Here is a 9,378-nt window from a genome sequence, read left to right on the forward strand (position 1 = left end):
ATATGTTCGGTAATACATGGATGTCTGGTGGATAAAGGTGGTGTTGGGAAAAGATGAACACATCTTGTCTCGAAGTCAACTCTTCTTTTTTTATAAAAATCTATTAATTTTATAAAAGTGTGGTAATTTATAGAAAAAGATGATATTCTTTATAAAAAGTGTGGTATTTTTATAAAAAAATATGGTATGAATGTATAAATACTTAATTTGAATTATCAAAATTCAATTTGTTAATAAAATCATTATTATCAAAATAATAATACGTTACATGAAAATTAGGTTGTTTCCTAAATTCATTCCGTTAAAAGTTGGGCATTTAGCCAGGTATAGAATTTGTCGCATTTGATGACGAATTCACCAAAAATTTGTATATGTAACCTTTGATATGCCTTTGTCATGTAGTGTAAGGTTTATCAATTCCACTACATCGTGTTATGAATATTATTTATACTAAAATAATAATATAAAATTAAATTACCGAATTGTTACGTTACTAACCTTACTTAGGGTTTATATTTGATAATTGGTAACCAGAGAGGTAATTTGTATTATAATTTTTCAATAGTATATTAGGAACATTTGGAACATAGTATTTATCCTAAATTTTTAATACTAGTCAAGTTGAATCGGTTGACTTGTTGACTTTGTTCGATCCGGAATTTGATAGTTGCCACAACATCAAGGCCTAGGGTAGGCCAGACTTATGTTATTGGCACGAGAACATGCCAAATATGAGATGTGGGCCTAATAGGCAAGCCAGACTTATATTGGGGGCTCAAGGGGCAATCCAGTCTTTTACCTATGGAACCAATACATGTTGTTATTTGTATATGTTATCTGTTTGGGAGTTGGTACTTTGGGGAACTCACTAAGCTTCATGCTCATAGTTTTTGTTTATGGTTTCATGTACTTCAGCAGATCTTGTCAAGGTGAAGGCGTGATCGTATACATCCACGCGTTTTTGGATTTATGATTCTAGGATACTTTGATAATGGCAATGTTTTGAAAACTATGTTGAGAACGATTCTGGTTTTAAATAATGTTTTGGAAACAATGGGTTTTGTAAACACTTCTATAGAAAAATGGTTGATTTGAAAAGTTCAAATTTTATCGATGTTACAAGTGCATCTAAAGTAAAATAAATAATTTTATTTCAATTATTATATGATGTCAAATAATACCTTACTTCCAAATGTGTAAACCATAAAACCGAATCAAACCGCTTAAACGGCAATGCTAATTAATACGTCTGAAAAACCAAAATTTCGTATTAAGCAGTTGTGAGTCATAGAAACACTCTAGTCTCGTAGTATGTGTTTCCCTGAATTCGAAAATACAAAGAACGTCCAAAATGGAGTTCATATACAAAAGATACGACCGTTTTAAGAATCCAAAACTATTATAATACTAATTTTCTTAAAACCACTAAAACCATTTCTATCTGTTAAGGGACTTGCACACCTCAAATGGAAATCCGGTAAGTATATTTGGACCCAAGTCATAGCCTAATATTTAATTTCATATTTGAAGTATTTTTTATGAAAATGTTTATAAAAGCCAAAAATCAGACGTCTTCAGCTTAATTAAACGTGAAAGTTGAAATGTTATTTCGCGGAGTTTTGTATGCTGAATTTTAGTTATGTGTGTATTTTAGGAATCACCACGACCTGAAAATTAAGCACTCACTTTTAGAAAATTTATATGAATTGATAAGAGGGCACAAGAATCGAGGTATACATCACAATATATATATATATATATATATATATATATATATATTATTGTAGTTATTATTATAACAAAATTTAGACATTTATTATATATAAATATTCAATTCTTTATATATCTCATAAACATAAGTTATATATGTGTCAATTTTAAAACAAGGTCTAATAAATTAATAAATTTCTCATTTCCTAATATATGAGTTAAATTTATATAATACACAAAATACATAGAGAAATGTATTATTTACATATTTCACACAAATACACATACTATACTCAAAAGACGGCTATTACATACCCCCGTATCCAAAACTACACACAAAGGTACAAAACTACAATTAAACTCAAAAGAGAATGTGACTCCCTTCACAATTGAAGCTAACAAAAGTGAATCAAGCACTATTCACACGTCCTGCCTTCTTCAATATTTCAACCAAGAACACAAGAACATTCTAGTTCTTATCTCGGGTATACTAGCAAACGAAAATAACAATCACAACCTCACTCTTGTTTCCTTTTCATTCCTTGTCAAACAAAGAAACCCAAACACTTCTTTTTATCGATTATTCTGCCATGTATCACCATCCATTGGATTGAAAGCCAAAGCAACCCACCTCAGTTGCAAAATGTTTTCTGGTAAGCCCTATATTTCCACCCATTCACGAAGAGAACAATCAAAATCCAAACATCCATCTTCATCCTACATTGATTTCAAATCACAAAAAAAAGAGGAAGGATCTTCTACCTGATGTGGAATCGTTTCTGCTTTCGATCGTTCTCCCTTCCTCTTTCCCTTTCTCTTTCTCTTTCTTGTAAAATGAAGAAGAAACGAAGGCAGTGGAGCTGCCATCACCACCCATTGCTGCTGTCGAAGCTCTTTCCTCCACCATCCTTTACCGACATCGATGTTTCTTCCTCCCTCCGCCTTCTTCTGTTCCGACAACCAATCATACCCTGTAATACGTCGCTATTGATGCCCCATATTTTATCGATCGTTGCCTCCTGCCTCCCCTTTTGACCTAGTGGTTTTAACATCAATCCTCCTTGATAACGGCGACGTGTAGGAACTCACGATGGAGTCGCCAGAGGACGGGTTTCCTTTCCTCCTCACGAAGGTGTGATCGTCACCACCCAGTCACTACCTCGTGCATCTTTTTCTTTCTCTGTGTTCATCTATTTCACTCGATCGTATCCCTGTTTTTTTCCTTCTATACATGATAACCAAAGGAAACGGGAACCAAAGCCCTAAACCATCTCGATCTTTAAAAATTAACCATTTTACCCTCTCTTAATTTACTTTAATCAAAATCTAAACATCCATCTTCATCCTAAATGGTCCCGAAACTATTTCAAAGTTCAACAAACGTGACTTTGCAGTTTCTCACATTGAGCTTCTCAATGAAACCAAACTTCGAACAACTCGAACTCACACATTAAAGGTGAGAGTGTTACTGCCCATTTTTACATATTTTCGCGGGGGTGGGGGGGTACATGTACTACTTGTACTATATTATATATATATATATATATATTATTTACTACTCTACTACTTACGGTATGGGGAATTTGGTTTGAATGGCCGCATAGGGTTGTTGGATTTCAGAATGGCTTAATTGCTAAAATGATTGTGCCCTCCGGTATTTCATGTCTAGCCGTCGTCTGTGCATGGTAGTACAGGTACTAAGTAATATTTATCATACAAAATACACATAAAATATCATTATTTTGTGTAAGCACATTACTAGTTGGTGAAATATTTGTTTAAACGCTTATATGTTATAAGTAAACAAGCTAGTCTTAAACCTCAATGTCAATATATGTTAATTCATTAAAATGATACAACTAATGAAACTAACATATACTTTCTGACTACAAATGTGCTATGAATGTATTGACAGTTATCAACTTGGTAGTTTCAATATACTTCATACATACACAAAAATATATAAGTTTATATTTTTATACAAGTCATGGAACTTGTATCTTAGGCTTGTATATGTGCCTGTGTACACTACCCTAAGTTTTATCAACTGTTTAAACAAGTATCGTACACTTTTGCGTGTACGCCTATCAAATATACTTGTCGTTTATCCATTTATCTGTATCTGCGGTTGTTAAGTACAACCTTGGTAGATAACTTTATCCATATATTTGTATGTCAAATAATTCGATCTCCGTACAACCATGGGCTTTCTTTCTTTTAAAATGGTTTTTAAGTATGGAATTACTTATGGGACAAAAGGTTTTGGCTTTAAAAGATTCATTACAAACACAGTTTTATGTATGGATTTACTTATACAAACTATACATTTTGGATTTTAAAGATTCATTGCAAACATTGTTTTAAATGTTGTTATACATACAAAGAAAATACTTTTTGGACTTTTTAAAAGTAGTATTGCGGTTAGCAGAAAACCTGTAACGCTCACCAACCATTATGTTGACCCTTAAACTTACATGTATTCCTTGCAAATCATTAGACAAGCGTTTAGACAGAAGATTGGTCCTGTAATTCTGACGAACTAGCTATCTAGTTTTGGTTATCAGCTTACATGTTTAAGGAAACTATTGTACTATTATTATCTGTAAGAACCCTTTATTCAAACTTAATGATGGAATACAAATGTTGTTTTGTTTATCATTGTGCTTGTGCTACATATTCAATTTATTTCTGATCCATGAACTTAGTCACACTCTCGGCATGGTCCGCCTTGGTCGGGGGTGTGGTAGAATGGTATCAGAGCTAAATTGGTTATAGAGAACTCATATCCTCGAAAGAGGAATACAACTATAGCAAACTAGCTTCTAATAAAAGTATTGTTGATAATAACACTACTTCTCCACTACTTATGGTACTTCATGTCTGGCCCATGTTTGTGTTCGGAAGTCGGGAAGTATAAAACAAAAGTTAATAGTAATACAAACCCCACCAACGATTGTACATAATAGTTTATATATACTCTGACCCAGCGATTAGAACAACTAATAAAAATTTTAAACATCCCTTCAACTAAAACTACCAACTCAACCCTTCAGGTCAAACGCCTCAACTAAGGTTAGTATCGTACATAATCCATACCATAAATAAACCTGGAACGCACACCTATGTTATTTATGGTCCGTCCGGTGCACAACAAACCTTGAGCAAGGAGTTTGATAGACTACAACGGTTGAGAGTTTTAGAGATTGAAGAATCTTCTCCAGATTCGTTGCAGCTACGGGTTCCTTAGAATCCATATATATACATTTTAAAACACTAATACATTTCAAAATCATTAGCAATTAAGATCCCCTTCTATCATTCATAAATCTAGAGGATTTCTAAACCAATCACCTTTCCCCTATCATTTGAAAACCAGTAAAATTTCAGGAATCAATCTCACTCTATGACTTGGAAATATATGGGATTATAGGAATAAATTATACTAATACACTATCATTCAATACAATTCTTACATACTTTTTATGATTAAGTAGTATAAACAACTTAAGTATGTATTTTCTAAACGTTAAGGACAATGCCTCTGCGAAATAAACCTCGAGTTCGTCCACCGCCAACTCCCCGAGGCAACTGGAGGAAAGCCCCATAGGTAACTCAAACCTCGGTAGATACTCCAAACCGTGAAGAAATTCTTAACGTAACAAATGTGAACCCAACATTCCAAATGGGCCCCACCATGATACAAAACATACTTGGACAAGGAATTCATGGAATACAAACCTCGATCCTTTTACGGCACTAAAGGAGCTATTGGTCTATCCTATTGGATAGAAAAGACTAAAGCAGTTTTTCACATCAATGTGTGCCCCAATGACTGTCGGATCAAGTATGATACCTGTGCATTGATGGAATTCGCCTTAACTTGGTGGAGTAACCTTGCAAAGTCCATGGTAATTGCTGAAGCATATGCCATAGGTTGGGAAAAACCAAAGCAAATGATGATTAAAAATTATTGCCCACGACAAGAAATCCAAGCCTAGAGCAGGAGCTTTGGAATCTGACCATGCAAGGATCTGAGATAGCTACCTACACTTCAAGATTCAAGGACCTTGCTAACCGTTGCCCACAAATGGTACCCTTGGAAGATAAGAAGACTGAGAGATAGATTTTAGGACTAGCACCCCCAATCCATGGTCTGGTTACTGCATATAGACCATCCACTTTTGATAGTGCTAAGCAATTGGCCTATCAATTGACTGAGTAGTGTATCCGACAGGGTACTATGGCCCCGCCAGCAGAGAAGAACCATGCTGGAAGTACCAATGTTTCATGGGTAATCAAGGGAGGACTCCAAGCATCACAAAATTGAACCAGAACATGTGTCTGTCTATGCCGCAATTACCAACACTACCACCCATATAAGTCTTGGGACTTTACCTCATTGTACAAAGTGCAACTTCCATCATGTTAGAAATTGCAGGGATATAATATGCAATAGGTCTAAGATGAGAGGACACATCTCGAGGTACTGCCGAAAAACCCCTACCACTATGGCAGGAGGAAGTCATAATTGTTTTGAATGCAATCAACCAGGGCATTTTATGAAGGACTGCCCGAAACTGAAGAATCAGGGTGGCAATGGAAGGGTACTTATGATCACTGCTGGAGATGCTCTCCGGGAACCACCTCTGGTTATTGGTACGTATCATATCAACACTGTTTAGGCTTCGGTATTAATTGATACTAGTGCCCATAAAAGCTTTATCGACCATATGTTTTGAAACACGACAAAAACATAAATTCTCCCAAACTTAATGAAACATACATAGTAGATATGGCGATCAACCAAATAGAAAGGACTTTAGAAATACTCACCAATTGCGTTCTCCCCCTGAATAATCATGTCATTCATATAGAAACTAAGGACCGTTGCTGGTAATATATGCTTGCTAAGTGTATATGTTAGGGTGTTATATTATTTAGATTCTATAGACTTAGGATTTCTGACTCCGTTTTACTTACTGTTCCTTGCTTGGTTGTGGGCTTAAGGTAAAATTACTTATTCAACCGTCTATCCGTTCTTGATTATATACATGTATGCACAAGGCGATTATAGAAGGACCAGACAGGGATCATGTACCACGAAAATACATTACTATTTATCGAAGCCACGTGCACTATCAGTACAAACTCTATTTTGGGAAGAAATTTCCTTTAAGGGGGAGGTAATATGGCATCCTGGAATTTAGGGCTAATTTTATAACCGGCCAATTAACCATGAATCTTATGATAACCTGAATTATTGAGTTTTAGTGCATCTAAAGTAAAATAAATAATTTTATTTCAATGATTATATGATGTCAAATGATACCTTACTTTCAAATGTGTGAACTATAAAACCGAATCAAACCGCTTAAAGGGCAACACTAATTAATACCTCTGATAAGTCGAAATTTTGTATTAAGAAGTTGTGAGCCGTACAAACACTCTAGTCCCGTAGTATGTGTTTCCCTAATTTCAAAAATATAAATAATGTCCAAAACAGAGTGCGTATGCAAAATATATGATCGTTTTAAGATTCCAAAACCGGTATAATACTGATTTTCTTAATACCACTAAAACTGTTTCTATTCGTTGAAGGGCTTGCACACCTCAAATGGAAATTCTAAAACAATTTTTGGACCCAAGTCATAGCCTAATATTTAATTTCATATTGGAAGTATTTTTTCATAAAAATATTTATAAAAGTCAAAAATCAGACGTCTTCAGCTTAATTTAACGTGAAAATTTAATTGTCATTTCGCAGAGTTTCGTATTCCGGAATTTAATTCCGTCTATATTATTGGAATCCGCACGACCTGAACATTAAGGAGGTACTTTTAGAAAATTTATATGAATCAATAAAAGGGCACGATAATCGAGGTGTACATCACTATATATATATATATATATATATATATATATATATATATATATATATATATATATATATATATATATATGGTGGTTATTATTATGACAAAATTTGGGCAATTATTATATATAAATATTCAATACTTTATATATCTCATAAGCATAAGTTATATATGTGTCAATTTTAAAACAAGGTCTAATAAATTAATAAGTTTCACATTTCCTGATATACGAGTTAAATTTATCTAATAGAATAAATACATAGAGAAATGTATTATTTAAATATTTCACACAAGTACACATACTATACTCAAAAGATAGTTATTACATTCCCCGCCTCCAAAACTACACAAAGGATTATACAAAACTACAATTAAACTCAAAAGAAAACGTTACTCCCTTCCCGATTAAAGCTGGCAAAAGTGAATCAAGCACTATAAACAACTCCTGTCTTCTTCAATATTTCAACCAAGAACACAAGAACATTCTTTTTTTGATGTTCTCGGGTATACCGACAAATGAAAATAACAACCATAACCTCACTCTTGTTTCCTTTTCTTTTCATGTCAAACAAAGAAACCCAAACACTTCTTTTGATCAATTATTTTGCCCTGTATCACCATATATTGGACCTTGGTCGCAAAATCTTTCCTATCAACCCTATATTTCCACCTGTTCACGATAAGAACAATCAAAATCCAAACATCCATCTTCATCCTAAATTGATTTCAAATCACAAAAAAAAGGAAGGAACCCTTACCTGATGTGGAATCGTTGCTGCTTCCGATCGTTCTTGCTTCCTCTTTCTATTTCTCATTCTTGCAAAACGAAGAAGAAACAAAGGCAGTGGAGCTACCATCACCACCCATTGCTGCGGTCAGAGCTCTTTCATTCACCACTAATTACCGACGTTGAAGCTTCTTCCTCTCTCCGCCCTCTTCTAATCCAACAACTAATCATACCATGTAACACGTCGCTATTGATGCCCCATATTTGATCAATTTCCGCCTCCTGCCTTCCTTTCAACCTAGTGGTTTTGCCATCGATCCTTCTTGATAACCGTCGATGTGTGGGAACTCACGAAGGAGTCGGAGGAGGTCAGGTTTCCTCTCGTCCTCACGAAGGAGCGATCATCACCATCTAGTTGTTGCCCCGTTCATCTTTTTCCCTCTCTTCTATCATCTATTTCACTCGATTGCATCCTTTTTTTCTTTTGTACCTGATAACCAAAGGAAATGGGCACAAAAGCCCTAAACCGTCTCGATCTTTCCAAATTAACCATTTTAGCCCCTCGCTTAATTTATTTTAACCAAATCGGTCCTACTTTGGCTAATTAAATTACCCAACAAACCCAATGGTAGAAATCTGTTAAGAAATGGTCCCAAAGTATTTCAAAGTTCAGGAAACGTGACTGTGCAGTTTCTCACGTGAAGCTTCTCAACGAAACCAAACTCCGAACAACTTGAACTTACGTTTCAAGGGTGAGTGTTACAGCCCCACTTTTACATATTTTCAGGGGGAATACGTGTACTACTTGTACTATATTATTATTATTATTATTATTATTATTATTATTATTATATATATATATATATATATATATATATTTACACACACACATGTGTCTAAATGTTTTTTTTATACAAACAACATCATCATTTTTCTGCGATATAAAACACACAAAAACATTATTTACTACTCGACTACTTACCGTACGAGAAATCTGGTTTGAAGGGTCGTATAGGGTTATTGGATTTCAGAACAAATTAATTGCTAAAATGATCCTGCCCTTCGGTG

Source organism: Lactuca sativa, chromosome 3 (assembly GCF_002870075.4).
Source record: "Lactuca sativa cultivar Salinas chromosome 3, Lsat_Salinas_v11, whole genome shotgun sequence".
NCBI lineage: Eukaryota > Viridiplantae > Streptophyta > Magnoliopsida > Asterales > Asteraceae > Lactuca > Lactuca sativa.